The 18,799-nt window shown below is 36.4% G+C and overlaps 1 long non-coding RNA gene across 3 annotated transcripts in view; it reads left to right on the plus strand.

Annotated features, from left to right (window-relative positions):
* The window catches only part of LOC309807247, a 54,672-nt gene that overhangs the window by 30,170 nt on the left and 5,703 nt on the right, over positions 1–18,799 (plus strand). Inside the window, exon 3 of one of the 3 annotated variants that reach the window (XR_014294541.1) lies at positions 850–5,141. The exons of the other annotated variants lie outside the window; for them this stretch is intronic. This is a non-coding gene — a long non-coding RNA (uncharacterized lncRNA). Of the gene's footprint in view, positions 1–849; positions 5,142–18,799 lie in introns of those variants that run through there. 3 annotated transcript variants of the gene reach the window in all.

The raw sequence follows: 18,799 nt of genomic DNA on the forward strand, positions 1-18,799 counted from the left end.
TTCCTGATTCAGTTTTGGCAGGTTGTGCATTTCTAAGAATTTGTCCATTTCTTCCAGGTTGTCCATTTTATTTGCATAGAGTTTCTTGTAGTAATCTCTCCTGATCTTTTGTATTTCTGCAGTGTCAGTTGTTACTTCTCCTTTTTCATTTCTAATTCTATTGATTTGAGTCTTCTCCCTTTTTTTCTTGATGAGTCTGGCTAATGGTTTATCAATTTTGTTTATCTTCTCAAAGAACCAGCTTTTAGTTTTATTGATCTTTGCTATCGTTTCCTTCATTTCCTTCATAGACCTAGAGTCTGTCATACAGAGTGAAGTAAGTCAGAAAGAGAAAGACAAATACTGTATGCTAACACATATATATGGAATTTAAGAAAAATGCTTGTTATTTATAATGAGATTTATATAATAGAGAATTAGGAAATAATTCTGTATTTAAATGGTTCGATTGTGATTGTGGAACATGAAATTGGTAGTCCACAGGACATATACTAAATTTTCACCCTTAGTGATACTGTATTTGTACTGTCCATGTCAAGCTAAAATGTTGTTTTTCAACAATCTTTAGCAAACATATCTTAGTTTTATTATTCAGAGGGAATATAGGAGCTCAATTTGATATAGGGAACTTGAGCATTCCATCAACATGAATTTGAAGAATACACTAAGAATATCTTCTACATTACATTGGAGTAGTGAATTCCTGGTAATTATTTAGGGAATTCTTTTGAAAAATATAGTCACCAGGGGCCGATAATTGAATTCTATTGAAATATAGAGATAGATATTAATAAGAATGGAAAATCATATTTTCATTTTATATTGCCCATATCTTCATTTTATTTGTAGGTTTTGAAAGTTTGCAAGAGAAAGATATCAGAATTTATACTTCATTCAGCAGAATCCCTTGGACCAAATGATCACACACTCAGAATACATAAGTGGAGACATTACTGACTATGGCCCAGGAGACAAGGACAAGACCTAGAAAAGACACAGTAAATAATGGAGGGAAAGAAAGATTGGAATAGACAGGCATTTCTCTTAATGAAAAATGTTAACAGTAGAATCCTTGAGGGAGAATCTTTGAAAACATTGGATTTCTATAACAATAAAAAATTGAGTCCCAAAGTACAATGATGATACAATGATAACAATAATGAATAAATAGGATAAAGAAATTATATGTTAACTGGCATACATTCCAGGCGATTATCAAACTCCTGCAGAAACCAGGGCTTTCTGGCCTTTAATTCCCCTTGGGCAGAACCGCAGTGCCCCTGTCCCCAGCCCTCAGCCATCACCTCCAGGACTACAGAGGCAGAGTCCTGGCCCTCAAGTCAGGCTGCCTCACTGACTTGAATGCCCATGGAAAAGGGAACATTGATCCTGACCTGAGACACAGCCCTCAGATGTTTGTAAGCTGGAAAGTCTGCATCAGACTTCCTCCTTGCATCTCTCTAGGGTGAACTAGGGAAAACAAAACGTCCCAAAACCCTTTCCCACAGAAGAAGTCTGGGAAAAAACACATGACGATCTTGGCCTTGGTGCCAGGTGAGGCTGATATAACTAGAGCACACCTTCTCCTGGGTTTGGTACCAGAATCCAGGGCCCTGGTGGGAGGACCTGGGCTCTGCCCTGGGTTCCATGGACACAGACAAGCAAGTGTGATCTCAGCAACCTTCAAGGACCCAGATGTGAGAAAGAGGCAATGAAGACACGATGGCTGCTTCAGGGTGGCTTGGTGTCAGCCTAGAACAGCTGGACTCCATAAGGAATAACACACTGTGGAGGGAAATAATAAAGAATTTATAATAGGAACAGAAAATAGTTTTATTTGAGCCAAGCTGAGGGCTATAATCTGGGAGGCAGCCCCTCAAAAGGCTCTAAGGAGCTTCTCCACTGAAGCATGGTAGTCTTGTACTTTATCAGAACAAAGAACATACATCCAACATGACAGGGGTCTATTCCTTGAAGATTTCAAAAGAGACAGATTGAGGACATGTCTAGTGAGACAGTGGGATCCTGGCACGTGGGAAAGGAGCCTCGTCTTCGAGAGGGTGTGAACACGGGCATCGTAAGAAGGGAGTCACTTATCCTTCTTTTTGAATCAGGCATTTCTTTTCCTTAATGGTTAAAGCAGATGGGCTCTGTGTGCTTGACAGGCTCTTTCAGTTCACACAGAGTTTACACTGAACCATGTATAAGCCTAAATGACTTCCCCATACCCCATTACGTGAAAAATTTCTCCCTCAACACTATAATTTGGGGCTTGACTGATCTTGGCGATAAACCAGACACATAATACCCTCAGCTCTCCAAGCCTCTCCACCTGCAGATCCTGCTGTATCCTCCCCCCAGGGCACAGCACCACAAGAGGGTGTCGGGTGAGGGGTTTGGGACTCAGAGAACTGACTCCCGAAAGTGTTTCTGTTTTCCAAGATAAATAACAATACAGTTTGGATTCTAAAAATCATCCAAATAAGTGAAAAAAAAAATGCTAGACCAACAGTGAATCACAGCGTTTTTCATAAGATAAATGAATGTTATATAATGAAAGAGTAAATAGAGCCCAGAGGCTTTACTATGTAAAATTAAAATGGAGTTCAGTAGTGTTTAAAACACATCCAAAGGTCACATTTATGAGCTGCAAGTCCAGCTGTATTCCACAAGAATTTAGGCAAATGCATGAAAGATGAGTTATGAGTAAAGCACTATCCCCAAACTGTGGGTGTGGGGAAACTCATCCTAGCACTTTGTGCAGAACTAATACATGGCAACCATATCTGGTTTCAAAACTGATATTTTCTGCAACTAAAAAGGCAGAAATAAGCTAAATAAGCTACCTATCCCCCCTTTGTCCTTCAGTTATTAATTAAGACTCCTATTTCTTCCTCTCTTATCTATTTTTTAAATTCCAATTTCAAATGCCAAAATATTCAGCTATTATATATGATATTGTTCTCTTAATTTAGTCTCTACACAGCCTGAAATTTCTTTTTAATTTCCCTATTATATAATTAGTTTTATATTCATCAATTATGTGATATTTCCAGCAGGTACTGAGCTTTTATGCTCCAAATGTATGCCCTTCCATACTTTAATGCACATAAATATACTTTATACTTTTACATCAATTTAAAAGGTAATCTATTGAGTGCAAATTCTGTCTTCAGCATTTTGTTGGGGTCAGCAGTGGGGAGAGAAAATGTAGAAGAAGGAAAAGACATGGCTTATTGTTCTCAGAAGAAGTTACAGAGAAACCTCTGACTTCCTTATCAAAAGGAGGCCCATTTCTTTTTCAATGTCTTTTCTTTTTTTTTTTAATTTATTATTTATTTATTTATTTATTTATGGCTGCATTGGGTTTTCGTTGCTGCGCGTGGGCTTTCTCTAGTTGCGGCAAGCAGGGGATTCTGTTCGTTGCGGTGTGAGGGCTTCTCATTGTGGTGGCTCCTCTTGTTGCGCAGCACGGGCTCTAGGCTCATGGGCTTCAGTAGTTGCAACATGCGGGCTCAGTAGTTGTGGCTCGCGGACTTAGTTGCTCCATGACATGTGGGATCTTCCTGGACCAGGGCTTGAACCCGTGTCCCCTGCACTGGCAGGCGGATTCTTAACCACTGTGCCACCAGGGAAGCCCTCAATGTCTTTTCTATTGACTTCAAATCTATCGGGCTTTAAAATTATTTGTGTGTGTGTGTGCTCATATTCTGACTGTCTCTCACAGCAGATTGTGAGTTCTGTGAAAGTGAGGCAGGAGATAGATGGGCCCCAGGGTAAGCAGCAGGAGTTCATTCCCTCTGGACAGAAACTCCAAAATATCAATAACAGGGCAATCGAGAAAGGAGGCTGTGCCCTGCCCAGATAAGAGATAAAAGACTAGATGTTCCTCATTCTCGTAGTCAAGGAGACCTTCCCAGCTACACATGTGCAGAAGGGTTCCTTGGAGGTCAAAAAGGGAGAGGGCACCACCCCATAGTAAGTGATGTCAACTACCCATAGGCCTCTTCGCTAGAATCCATCTTGGCTAAGAGATGCACATGAACACGGGAGGACCCTGAGGTATACCAAATATGGACTCAGAACCAGGCAAAGCAAGATGATTGGTCAAAGGAAACCTGGAAGAAATTCCCCATAAAAGTGATTCAAACTACCATGTGAGCGCAACTCTCTCTCTGAGCCCGCCCATGTGTCTATCCACATGTATTCTTTGTCCTCCTAATAAACACTTTACTTGTTTCACTACTTTCCATCTCTGTGGAAATTCATTTCTACACAGCAGACAGGCCAGGACCTTGTCACTGGCCACTAGTCCCTGGTGGTCTAGTGGCTAGGATTTAGTGCTTTCACTGCCCCGGCCTGACTTCAATCTCTGGCCAGGAACCAAAATCCTGCTTCAAGCAGCTGCAGGCTGAGGCCACCTGAGATGAAAACAGGGCCAATGTTTATCTTGTTTAAGGTCATGTCTTGTTAAAAAACAAAATTCAACTGAGTAAATTTGAAAATCTGATTGGCCTTATTTGATGCTTTATGAATTGGGCAGCATCTCATCTAGTAAATAGAAGAGCACTTTGAGAAGTTACACAGAGTGGAAGGTTTTTATAGAAAGGAGGGTGGGCAAGAAAGTCTTAGCAAAAGAAAAAAAGGTTATTTGGGACCAGTACTATCTTCTCTTTGTAGGGAAGGGAAGCCTTGAGTTTTATCTTGCAGATTGCCTCTTCTTCTTGGGTTGGGGGAGATGGAGAGGGCCCCTGTGATAGATTACCACATTGGTGCTGACCAGAAGATTCCAGATTTCAGAATTAAGATAACATTTCTGGTGAAGGTCGAAATTGCAAGTAGGTTAGGTATTAAATATATGCATGGTATCGTGGGCTTCAGCACAAATGAAACCATTTTGTGTCAGTGGTTTTCCTCCTTAATAGTCCCTAATGCAGAACTAGCAGAAACACAGCAAAGATTTGTGAAAAAGTAAATGAGTGCCTAACTCAATTGGTCAACTGGTGTAAAGAATGTGGCATAAGAATAAAAAGATCTAGAGAGCAGATGAAAGAAGCTTTTGTTTATATTTTTAAAAGGAATGTCTTCTGTGTTTTCAAATTACTGCAAATCTAATCAGCAATGTTGATGTGACTATTAAAAATGATACTTTTTGAAAGGTTAGAGAAAGGAAAAACAAGAAAAAAATAAAGATGTTTGGCATTCTGGATGTTGGCTAAATGGCAATTTAATCACTAAGAACATGTTTTATTCTATTGTCATGATGTATATGTAATATATGTAAACATATATTTATATGTCATACATAATATATATTTCCTTTTAATCACCCCTACTGGGGTACAATTTACATACAACTGATAGCACTCATGTTAAGTGTATAGCACAGTTAGATAAATTTTGACAAATATATACAGTTGTGTAATCACTACCACAATCATGATACAGAAAATTTCCATTACCCAGAAAGTTTCCTTAGGCTCCTTTGTGGTCAATCCTCACCTTCCTACAAAAGTGATATGATGATTTGCTTTCAGTGACTATGGTTTTCCCATTCTCAAATTTACATAAATAGAATCTAACAGTGTGTATTTGGTTCCTGCTTTCTTTCACTCAGCATGTTTTGAGATTCATCCATGTATGTATATTAATATTTCATTCCCCTTTATTGCTGATGTGAATTACTCATTCACTTGATGATGAACATTTGAGCTGTTTACAGTTTGCAGCCTTAACCTTTATGAAACCATCGGGATTTCCATTAGAATTCTTTAATTTCTTACCCAATTCAATGGTATGATTTGAAAGTTATCAGAAACCTGCACTTGTCAGAAAGTCTTTAGTATGAATCTTCCTGAAGATGAAGCATTTTTGCAAAAGCATCTATGAATGATAAAAAGACTTAAAAAGACACAGTTAAAGAGCTGGTTAAAATGCAATTGACAAAAAAAAATTTGTTTACTTCTGTAACATACAAATTTGACATATTCAAATTTTAGAAATTTTATTTAATTTCATATAACATAAGAATATCTATATTAATGATATTTAGTATAATCTAAATGTATAACCTAAGAAGGTTGGAGATACATTTATCTCTAATCAATTGACAGTGCCTCCCATAATATACCAAATAATCCTAATTAGTTTAATATCTCTCTTTGAGATGACTTAGGGGTCCTCTGAAACATCCCAAAGCTATCCAGAGGTCAAAATATCTTTAATTAGGATTCTATCCTTGAGAAGTTTATCCAAAATGTTAAAAAGTTTCAAGACACTTGGTCAAATAGGATTACAGATCACTGTGAAACAATGCTTATCCATTTAACCAAAGTTACAATGAAAGATTTTAAAAGCAAGTACGGAAAGTTATAACAGATTATTTAAAAGGTAAAGAAAATTTACCATCTGTAATCAAAAGCAAATCAATATTCCAAGAAAACTTTTTTCTCTTAACAGAGAGAGAAAAAATTTTTAAGTTTTTGTACCACTTTACTTTTAATCTTAAAATTCATTTACTCAATTAAATTCATTCTAATCTTAGTGAGTCCTGACAACACATAGAATTTCTTTCTAAAGATTACTTTTTCCCCAGAAATCTACAACTTTCTATATTCATATTAACTTGCCCTTTATTTTATTTCCTATTTAGAAATAACCAGCTTTAAGACAAAATTACTTCCTTTTTCTTTAACAAAATAAATTCCTATTCTTCATACCTTCTTTTAATGAAAACACACATCCTATTACCCTGTATACTAAAATGTTCTCATTATTTCTAGTGGCTTTAATTACATATTTAATTAGAATTCTCAAGTCTTAAAAACCTAAATTCCTAGTGAAAATTAAGAAGTAAGCAATTATGAGCTGTTCTTTACATTAGCATTCTGTAGATTGGCAAATTTATAAATAAATGCTATTTATAATTTCTAAAAATATGTGCTTTCTTATGGAAAATGTCTCAGTGTGACACCAAACATATTTATTAATAGTCTTAAATATCTTTACTTTCTCTGTAAAAGGAAGCCAATGTTTAGTAATTAATATTTCAGTATATTATTTTATTTGGAAAAGACTTCGATATTCAATGAATTCTCATCATTTAGCTTAATTTAGTTAAACTCTAAAATTTCAAGTTACTAAAACGTCCAGAAAAGCTATTTTTAAGTAGACATTCCTAAAACATAATTATTCCCAGAGTTCACCTAACAACTCTTGTCTCATTTACCTCTATTTTATTCACTTGTTCTCAAAAATTATGTTTAGATTACCCAAGAAAACTTTATGAGACATTAGACCAAGTCAGCCATTATCCCAAATTTAATATTGAATATTTTTCAGATCACATGAATCTGAAATTCATTCAAGTTAGTTTCTTTTATATTTCTGAGAATTTCTGTAAGTGCTTAATTTCCTTTAAGTCAATTAAATAGAGCTCATTTACAAACTAACTTTGATAATACCATCCAAAGGAAAAGAGATATATTTATAATGTACACATGGACATACATACATTCCAGACAAACAGAGATCTCACAGTTTTCCTGCCTGAGTTTAAAAAGGACTCTTTTCCCTTTTTTCCCCCCTCAGTCTCAGGAATTGGCGATGGTATAGACAAGAGTGAGTGAGAGTACATTAGAGCCCAGGGTAGAACATTTACATTTCAAAGGCACAGGGGGAAAAATGTAAGTTCCTCCTAGTAAGATTTGTTTCCTTCTGGTCAGAATAGTGAAGAGATACTTTTAACAAGCCAGCTTTTTCATTCGCAAAAACAAGTTTTAGAATGTCAAAAAGTGCCCCATCTGGGTCATTATTCTCCAGAGCCTAAAGAATACTGTGACCACATGATTTTAGAAAAATATCACCTTCTCCTTTTCATGGGTACGAGCCCATGAAACTAAGAGCTAAGAATTTCCCGATTCTGCAAAATACACCGTAGGGAATATAAGATGAAACAGAGCTCTGATTACCCATTCTCAGTTGTTTATGGCTGGTAATCTTAAAATCTCAAACAAACAAACAAATGTAGTCTCTCAGGGTTTCAAACTCCTCAGCCCAAAAGGGAAAATCCCAACAAATGGTTAGCCACTGACAGACCCAAATGGCTAAGAGAATGAATACCCTGGTATTATCACACACAAGTTCCACTACTTACTAGAGAAATCTCAACCAGCAAAGCATGTGTCTTTTTCCCTTTACCACAGAAATCAAAAGTGCCATGGGCCAATGATGCCTGATCAGTGGCAAGTGTTCAGGGCCATCTCTGAGACAAAGGTGCTCAAGCAGCTGCTGAGTAGTATCCATGAGCTGCCACTGGTCAGGGGCCAGTGTGCTATGGTTGAGATGCCCACTAGGGATGGTGGCCCCTTCATGGTTGCCCAAATTATTGCCAAACCAAACACAGATTCACTCACCCAATGCAGAGCAAAGCCAATCTACTGATACCAGTTGTGGTGAAGGAAAGTACAGTGTTTATTTGCAGGATGCGAAGCAAGGCTAACAAGCAGCTAATGCTCAAAAGACCCAAACTCCCTGAAGACTTTTGGGCAAGTGTTTCTAAAGACAACATTAGGAGTGAGGGTCTCAGGGTGAATTATCAGTTCATGGACATTCTTTTGATTAGTTGGTGGAGAGGTGACAGGGTGATATTTTGGGAACCTTAATCATCAGCCTTCTTGTTCCAACCAGTCTGGGACCTACATGCTTGTGATCAGCATGTAGTCAAATCCTCCATCAGGTGGAGAGCCTTAGTGTCTACAAAAAACGCTCAAGTGTCGTGGTCCATACGTGGGTTGGAAAAGAATTTCCAGGCACAAGGCAGAATGTAAAGAAGATAGAATTTATTAGAGGAAAGTGTCTCTGCCAGAACAGCAGGCTGACTTCCTAGTAGTCTGGGGGAGTGGACGCCAAACATGTGCTATTGATCAGTTTTTATAGCCAGAAAACAAAGGAATGCTCCAAGGTGAAAATTTCGTTTACTAATTGGTCGAGGCACATATACTTTCCTTCTATAGGGTGGCAGTGGGACAGGGAAGATGCCTTTTCTTATTTGGGACAGGTCTCATGGCCCAGCTGGGCTCAGGAATTTCATAACCATCACAACATGGTGGGGAGGGCAATTAAGGGTCTGATAAGGGGTGTAACGCTGACACTTTTTCAGAGAGGGTTGTCCTTTGTCCTTGAAGCACCATTGTCCTTGGAGCACCACATCAAGGATATGTGTCAGACTGTTATCTATATCCCTTGAGGAGAAAGGGATATAGACAACACTGTTTTTCAATCTATTGTTACTTTTCTTGCTTGACTGCTTTTCCTTTGTTTCTGAATTTTGTCAGTTCTGTAATCATTAACTGCTCTCTGGAAATCAAGGGAGGCCTAGGAGACTAAAGCTTTGTTCTACAAACAAGAAGCAGGGAACACTGGGAGTCTGTCACTGGGAAGGCCCCACAGGATCCTACTCAGTTTCACAATCATGAATAAAGTTGTTTCTATGAACGTTCATGTACAAATTTTGTGTGGACATATTTTTCTAATTTAAATTCCTAGGGGGTGAAATTAGGGGGTTGTATTAATGCCGAACTGTTTTCCAAAGTAGTACATCATTTCACATCTTCTTCAGGAATGTATGAGACTTCTGGTTGTTCTCCATCCTTACTAACATTTGATGCTATCAATCTTTTTAATTTTAGTCATTCTAGTAGATGTGAAGTTATTTGCATTGTGGTTTTAATTTTTCTTTGATGACTGATAATGCTGAACATTTTTAAATGTTGCTTATTTACCATTCATGTATCTTCTTTGGTTAAGTGTCTTATTAAATTTTTTGCCCAATTTAAATTAAATTGTTTGTCTACTAAGTAGTGTTTTAGTAAAAGCTGGAGAAGAAGCAAGTTTGGCTGGATTACAGAAAACAAGGGGGAGAGTGGTAGGAATGAGGCCAAGAGAGACATGGGAGAAAGGGAGAACAGATCAAAAAGGACTTTGAGGCCTTGGTGAGAACTTTGGATTTATTGTAATTAAATTGAATTCACTGGATGATTTTGAGTATAGAGTAGCACAATCAGGCTTAAATTTTAAGGGACCACTTTGGCAGCTCTGTGAACAGGCCAGAGGAATGGGAGTAAACACAGGATAGACCAGGAGGTTATTGCAGCAGTCAGAAAGAGAGAAACTGGTTATTTGCAGTTCTGAATGACCTTTCCCCTCACTCTTGTTCCTGACATTCCAAACTGCATAATTTCAGATGTGGAAGACTGAGAAATGTCCTGGATTTTCTCAACAGAATAGTGACTTACTCAAGGCCTTTAAGTGGAACACACTCTACTGAGGGTTGAGAGAAAGCTGACAATAGTGGCTTGTTTAGCTTAACTCAGTGGTTATGGTTGTTCGTTGTGGTTGCAATATTATGGTTGTGTGACTCTTTGGTTAGTATTCACTTTCTCCATCTTGGAATATACGTTTGATGAGGATGGAAAAATTATCTCTGTTTTTAACTCACCACTGTAGCCTCAGTTTGAGCACAGTGTCTGCCAATTAGCATTTAGTCAATGGGTTTTTTTGTAGGGGAGTGAATGTGTGTATGTGTGAGGGAGAGAGAGAAGAGGGGCAGAAACAGAGAGGGGAAGAGACAGACATAGGGACAGGGGAACAAGTCCATATTGCAAAAGAACAGGACAATATTTTCTGTGAGTAGAATGCTCAGAGCCTGTGTACTGTGTTCTTTTCTACTTTCTCAGGTTAGATTTATCACTTCATAAATTTTCTTTATCTTATCCAAAATGAATCTACATTTTTTTTTCTTATAAGTATAAAGAAAAAGATTTTTTGGGGGGGGAATTTTTAATGTCTCACTACAATTCAAGTGCCATACATGTCTCTTTCTATTATTTGTATATCTTGAAAATATACCAGCATTATTGTCTAACACAAAGGAGGCACTAAATAAAATTTTTTCTTTGAAACATTGGTACTATAAATTATAAGAGACAGGAGCCATGTTTTCACAGCTCTGTTTCTTGAGCACCCAGCCCAATGGTATTGTGGAGATGGAATAACAATCACCATGAGCACAGGTCAGTGCTGACAAAGGGACTTGCTTTCTCTCTAAACCATTTGACTTTGTTGGTGCCCAGGGCAGGATGCTCCAAAATATGCCTCAGTGGAATATTACTTTGAATTAAAGTTACTGAAGAAATGACTGATGCAAGAGAGACACACTGACCTTCCTATCTGTCTCCATGAAAGCAGGAAATTAGTATCTCATGTGAATGGTGCCCTCCCTGTACCAGGAGGTAGAAAGACATCATTAGCACCAGAGATAGGGAATGCAGGGTCAAGAAGGCTGTATAAACCTTGTTACTTCTTTAACTCAAGAAGGTTGGCAGGGACATTTCTTCCTCCTCAACAGCTGACAAGACAACCAGGAGGCTGGCTAAACCCTGCTTCCCACCACAAGACTGCTGCAGCTGAGAGGTCCTAGGACACATGACAAAGGCCAGCAGAAGGTAAAATTTCTTCTCTCCTCAACTTCCCAGGCCTGTAAGGTCTGGTGGGAGGGAAAGTGCTTAAGAGTCTCCTTTTCTCTATCTCTAAATTTAGATTAGCAGAAGAAAATACTTATGGAGCAAGATCCTTGTGACATAGAAAATCTGGTTTATGGAAATGAGTAATCTCATCTCAGTTTTTCTTAATCCTTTCCTCCCAGAGACAGTCACTGTTTTTCTTTGTCTCTGTCTCCTGAGTCGTGTTTCATAAGAAGAAAGAACCATAGGGCAGAATACAGGCATAGGCCCTATAAGCCTGCTGTTTGAGACAGCCTCACAGACTGGTGAGTTACCAGTTCTCTCCAGTCCAGTGCCTATTAAGACAAACTTTGCTGTCAGTTCTCTATATAAAAACTGGATGAGATTTTTCCTTCTGTATTTTTCTGTGTCCTGAGAATTTGGCTTTTTGTCCAGTGAGAATATTCTCTCTGGTCTCCACCATCTGGATGGTGTATTTACTGGGGTGCATCTGGTAACCAGTTGAATTGACTGGGGTTCTGAGACACAAAGTCATAAAGAGCACACTCTAGTCTTGTTGTGCCAGCTGTCAGAGGAGTTTGTCCTAAGGGGACCCAGTCCATAAGGGGCCTTTGTTGTTTCAACCTTCATTGCCTTGTTAGTGTTGGAAAAGTCCCATTCCAGCAGCATGTGCCTGATGTCACAGATTAGTAGGTTTGGGATCAGAGGTGCCTCAAATTCCCAGGAGAGACCAGGGACACAGTTTGCATTATACCACCCTTACTGCCTGTGCAATGAAGGCCTTTGCTTTCTTAGATTATCCTTGGAAATGAATTTTCACATTATAGGGGCTATATCATCCGTGCCCTCTCCATCTGAAAGTATGCTTATTTCATCCATGGTAAGGATTTATTCTAAGCCTGAAAAGTTACCTCTGGGTCGTTCCATAAAAAGGCTTACTGATTTGAGTCACTATTTGAAATTAATGAAAGGTCTTACTCCTCAATGGCCAGATGATGGATCCTTTAAATTTGCTGTATTTAAAAGATTCCCTTCTTGAGAGCTCTCATCATAAACAGCTGTCATATTGATATTTATGGAAGGATCAAATTGAAAGGAAAAATCATGTATAACAGCTAGCCTTAGGGAATCGTTATTAAGATGAAATAACAGAAATTAAAGATCCAACATGAATTCCCCTTTTTAAGAAAAATTTTAAAAATTGCCCCATCTCCTCAGCAATTCCTTAGGCCCTCCTACAAATAATTAGGAAAAGATCAGTTGGAAGCCAATATTCAAGAGCTAATAGAAACAATTATCTTTGTCTTCCAAATCTCTACAAAACCAGAAATGCAACTTAGGAACAAGTCAAGGCCCATTTATCTTCACCAACCCTGAAACCTATTCCTCTCAAATTCTTGTAGATATTATAAAAGTTGAGGATAATTGGAGCAAAATTGTCCTGTACTTAAGAAGAAAAAGTTTTTAAAATAATAATTACCCTGAGACTTATGATAATAGAAAAATACACTCCAAAACTCACAGAAGAAAATTTACACTTTTTTCTCTGTCCCTTAAAGTTATAAATCTTACCATGTCTTTGAAATGTAAACACAGCCACATTGCCTGAGACTGAGCCCAGATTATCTCAATTGTTAGAACCTGAAACTAAAATTTAAAGAAAAAAAAGGAAAGAGGTTTTTTTTAAAACAAAAACCACCAGAAAAACCCTCTCTTGCTCAAACTCTAAATCACAGTCTCCTTAAAATTGTTTATCAAGGGCAAGTACACTTAAAGGGCAAGAAGACTTAAAAGTCTTCTCCATAAATAATAAAAGACTGTAGCTATCTGAGTGAGTAAACTTAATTTATTCCAACAAGCAATATAAAAATTCTCAAAAATATAACAAAAACGAATACAAATATTTTTCAAATTCACATGATCTAGGATAATTTTTGGTAAGTAAAATCTAGTTCAGGTTTAATGGTTTAATTAATACAGACATATCTTAAGAGTTATCAGCATTAAGTATAATAGCTTTATGCTATGTAGTTTTACTAAAAGTCAAATAAGCTCATGTTATCTCTTTTACAAAATTTCTCAGAAAAAAGTAATAATAATAATAATTTAAGATGATGGCTAACACTACTTTAACATCTTATGAAATTGTCATGAGTAATCTGAGTGATTGTTAAGAACAAATTAATTAAATAGACATAAGATAAGAATTCTTTTAGGTAAACTTTTTTTAGCAATAATTGTTTTTGCTATGTCAACTTAAATAGTTTTCTAAATGTCTTTGAAAAATTGTACCCTTAGAGTTTTGCTAAGTTAAATTAAATGAATTGAATGTCTAGATCATTTCCAACTAAGACAAAATACTGAAATATTAATTGCTGAACGAGTCTAAGTTTACCTACTTTTGACCTCTTATTACACACTAAATATGTTTGGTTCTATTAGTAAACATGTCTTGTGCTTCATTAAAAGCTTGTACTATGAAGTAGAATATGTTTCTAGAAATTATGAAATGTATTTATAAGTTTGCCAAGCCACAAAATACTTACACAGTTCATAATTTTTAACTTTATCTTTACAAAAAAATTAAAGCTTCAAAGGATTAAGAATTGTAAATAATAGATGTGGTTAAAGCTACTAGGAATTATAAGGAAATTAGAATATATTTTGGGGTAAGAAAAAGTGTAAGGTATGGAGATGTTTTTGTTAATGTAAAAACTTTGTTAAGTGATTTTTGTCCTAAAGCTGATAACTTCTAAATGGGAAAGAGAACAAGGGACAAATCCAAATGGACAGAGAAAGTTGTAAGAGGTTTGTGAAAAAGGAATCTTTAGAAAGGAATTTTATGTGTAGTCAGATCTAAAATTGGAATGAATTTAATAAAGTGATTGAGTTTTAATATCCAAAGTAAGCTGGTAGAAAATTAAAATTTGTTTTTTCTCTCTTTTTGCAAAATTTTCTTAATTATTGGTCTGCTCTTAATGAGAAATTGTAAACAAAGACTTTTTTTTACATTCAATGTAATCTGTCTAGCAAAACAAATATTGTACATTTCGTCTTTATGAATCTTTGATAATTTTGAAGAAAAACTGAGTGCTTTCAATATTAAAAGAGCTAAGTCTTTTTACACTATTTAACTATCTGTATTTACATGTGAATCTTTGTCACTTTGATTAAATTGATAACTAAATATAAATTCACAGTGACATATGATCATATTTGACAAAGTGTTTTAAAACATTTTTATTTTTGAAAAAGTAGATTCTCCCCCAAGTCAAATTCTAAATGAAGTTTTATTGACCTGGAAATAACGTTCAGGTTTTCCAGAGGCCCCTTGGAACACCTTAAAAGATTTGTTTTATCTTATTAGAAAAGAGAGCTATGAAACTCATTAGGCTTATTTGGTATGTTACTTACATGGGAAGCATTGCTAAATAAATGATCATAAACTCTAGGTTATATCATAAGGGTGAATGTTATTAATATAAATGTTCTCAAAAGTATATGAAATTCCTAAAATTGGATATGTCCTAGTATAATGTTATCAGTCATAATTCTAGTTATTATCTTAAATGTTTTGTGTCACAGAGATAAATTTTCTTGTCAATTCCATTAGAATGAATCAAATTTTTAGTAATGGATATTTGTCTTTTATTACTTAGACAATGGTTTTACTCAGATGCTTTTACAAAAGCTTCCTGGAAATGTGTTTCATGTTCAGAGAAATTCATGGAAAAGGATCTAACAAGTATTCTAGAACACAAGTTTCTGATGAATTTCAAATCATTACACTGAACTGAGTAAGAATTTACAAAACCCTAATGGAGAAATTGATGGTTTCATAAAACTTCTAACAAAAGATCAAACAAAACAAGAATTAATTACATGGGACTAAGTAAACTGAAGAAGATGGTTATGATATTTTATGATTTTAAAAATAAATTTATTTATTTTATTTATTTTTGGCTGCATTGGGTCTTTGTTGCTGTGTGTGGGCTTTCTCTAGTTGCAGCGAATGGCAGCTACTCTTTGTTGTGGTGCGTGGGCTTCTCATTGCAGTGGCTTCTCTTGTTGTAGAGCATGGGCTCTAGGTGCATGGGCTTCAGTAGTTGTGGCTCGTGGGCTTTAGTAGTTGTGGCTCAATGGCTCTAGAACGCAGGCTCAGTAGTTGTGGCACGTGGGCTTAGTTGCTCTGCGGCATGTGGGATCTTCCTGGACCAGGGCTTGAACCCATGTCCCCTGCACTGGCAGGCAGATTCTTAAACACTGTGCCACCAGGAAAGCCCCATTTTATGATTTTTTTTTCGTGGTATGCGGGCCTCTCACTGTTGTGGCCTCTCCCGTTGCGGAGCACAGGCTCCGGACGCGCAGGCTCAGCGGCCATGGCTCACAGGCTCATATCAATCAGTGTGATACACCACATCGATGAATTCAGTAAAGTCACAGAATACAAAATTAATACACAGAAATCTCTTTCGTTCCTATACACTAAAAACAAAAGATCAGAAAGAGAAATTATGGAAGGAATCCCATTTACCATCACATCAAAAAGAAAAAATACCTATGACTAAATCTACCTAAGGAGACAAAAGACCTGTACTCTGAAAACTCTAAGATGCTGATGAAAGAAATCGAAAGTGACACAAACAGATGGAGAGATAGACCATGTGCTTGGATTGGAAGAATCAATACTGTCAAAATGACTATACTACTTAAGGCAATCTACAGATTCAATGCAATCCCTATTAAATTACCAGTGGAATTTTTTTTTTAAGATTTTTTTCATGTGGACCATTTTTAAAGTCTTTATTGAATTTGTTACAATATTGCTTCTGTTTTATGTTTTTGTTTTTGTTTTTTTTGTTTTTTTTTTTTTTTGGTTGCATTGCATGTGGGATCCCAACTCCCTGACCAGGGATCGAACCTGCATCCTCCTCATTGGAAGGTGAAGTCCCAGCCACCGGACCACCAGGGAAGCCCCCACCAATGGCATTTTTCACAGAACTGGAACAGAAAAATTTAAAATTTGTATAGAAACACAAACCCCCAAATAGCCAAAGCATACTATGAAAGCAAAAATGGAGTTGGAGGAATCAGGCTCACTGTTTTCAGACTATATTACAAAGCTACAGTAATCAGTATGGTACTTGCACAAAAACAGAAATATAGATCAATGGAACAGAATAGAAAGCCCAGAAATAAACCCACACAACTATGGTCAATTAATCTATGACAAAGGAGGCAGGACTGTACAATGGAGAAAAGACAGTCTCTCCAATAAGTGGTACTGGGAAAACTGGACAGCTACATGTAAAAAAATGAAATTAGAACAATTTTCTAACACCACAGACAAAAATAAACTCAAAATACATTAAAGACCTAAATGTAAGACTGGATATTATAAAACTCTTAGAGGAAAATCCAGGCAGAACACTCTTTCACAGCAGCAATATCTTTTTGGATCCACCTCCTAGAGGAAAGAAAACAAAAACTAAAATAAACAAATGGGACCTAATAAAACTTAAAAGCTTTTGCACAGCAAAGAAAACCATAAACAAAACAAAAAGACAACCTACAGAATGGGAGAAAATATTTGCAAATGATGAGACTGACAATGGAATAATCTCCAAAGTATACAAATAGCTCATGCAGCTCAATATCAAAAAAGCAAACAACCCAATCAAAAAATGGACAGAAGATCTAAACAGACATTTCTCCAAAGAAGACATACTGATGGGCAAAAAGCACATGAAAATCTGCTCAACCTCGCTAATTATTAGAGAAATGCAAATCAAAACTACAATGAGGTATCACTTCACACCAGTCAGAGTAACCATCATCAAAACGTCTACAAACTGTAGACTACAAAAATGTTGGAGAGGGTGTGGAGAAAAGGAGTCCTCCTACACTGTTGGTGGGAATGTAAATTGGTTCAACCACTATGGAGAATATTATGGGATTCCTTAAAAAACTAAAAATAGAACTACCATATGATCCAGCAGTCCTACTCTTAGGCATGTATCTGGAGAAAATTATCCTTCCAAAAGATACATGCACCCCAGTGTTCAGTGCAGCACTATTCACAATAACCAGGATATGAAAGCAATTTAAATGTCCATTGACAGATGAATGGATAAAGAAGATGTGGTACATATATACAATGGAATATTACTCAGCCATAAAAATGAATGAAATAATGCCATTTGCAGTAACATGAATTGACATAGAGATTATCATACTAAGTGAAGTCATTCAGAGAAAGACAAATATCATATGATATCACTTATCTGTGGAATCTGAAAAAATGATACAAATGAACTTAATTACAAAAGAGAAACAGACTCACAGACTTAAAAAACAAACTTATGGTTACTAAAGGGAAAAGGTATGGGGAGGGATAAATTAGGAGTTTGGATTCACATATACACACTACTATATATAAAATAGATAATCAACAAGACCCTACTGTATAGCAAAGGGAACTCTACTCAATATTCTGTAATAACCTATATGGCAAAAGAATCTGAAAAAGAATGGATATATGTATATGTATAACTGAATCATTTTGCTGTACACCTGAAACTAATTCAACATTGTAAATCAACTATACTTCAATATAAAATTAAAATTAAATTTAAAAAAAGAGATTAAAAAAAGAAGTGTCTTCCAATGCAAGGATCAGATCAAAGAACATGAATGGAATATTCCTACTGGGACGATTAGGAGGATAACACATCCTTGGTAGGTGCAGAGCCTGTTCACTTACCCTCTGACTTTCCTTGTTCCCTTTCTCTACTACATCCAATTAAGCAGATAAAAACTTTGAGAAAGCTGCCTCTTCCTTCACCAGTGCCAAGCAGGACAAACTCAAAGAGCCATTTGTCTGTCTGTCTTCCTCTGATGTTGCTTCTTCATGTCTGAGCTATTGGGAGGAGAGAGAGGCAATAAATTCTCTTAATAAAAGCAAAAAATAAAAATAAAAAATAAGCCTATATGGTCAGTCACAATCCTTGCTATACTTATATAAATAAGACCAAGTTTTTTGAATCTAGACTTATTTTGCAAACAAATTTGTCTTAATTTGGCTATCTTTGATAGAAATGAGGGTGATTTTAGAGAGAAAAATTATCTTTCGATAGAAACCAAAATACATATTGTGGATATTAGATTCTAGTGCTATTAATTTTCCTTGAAGTTTTGTTAATTACCTGAAAACTGGACTATATCCTGAATTTTTCTAGTTTCCTCCACTACCTGACTACAACTCTCCAAACTAGTGT

This window comes from Mesoplodon mirus (assembly GCF_964341445.2).
Source record: "Mesoplodon mirus genome assembly, chromosome: 7".
Lineage (NCBI taxonomy): Eukaryota > Metazoa > Chordata > Mammalia > Artiodactyla > Ziphiidae > Mesoplodon > Mesoplodon mirus.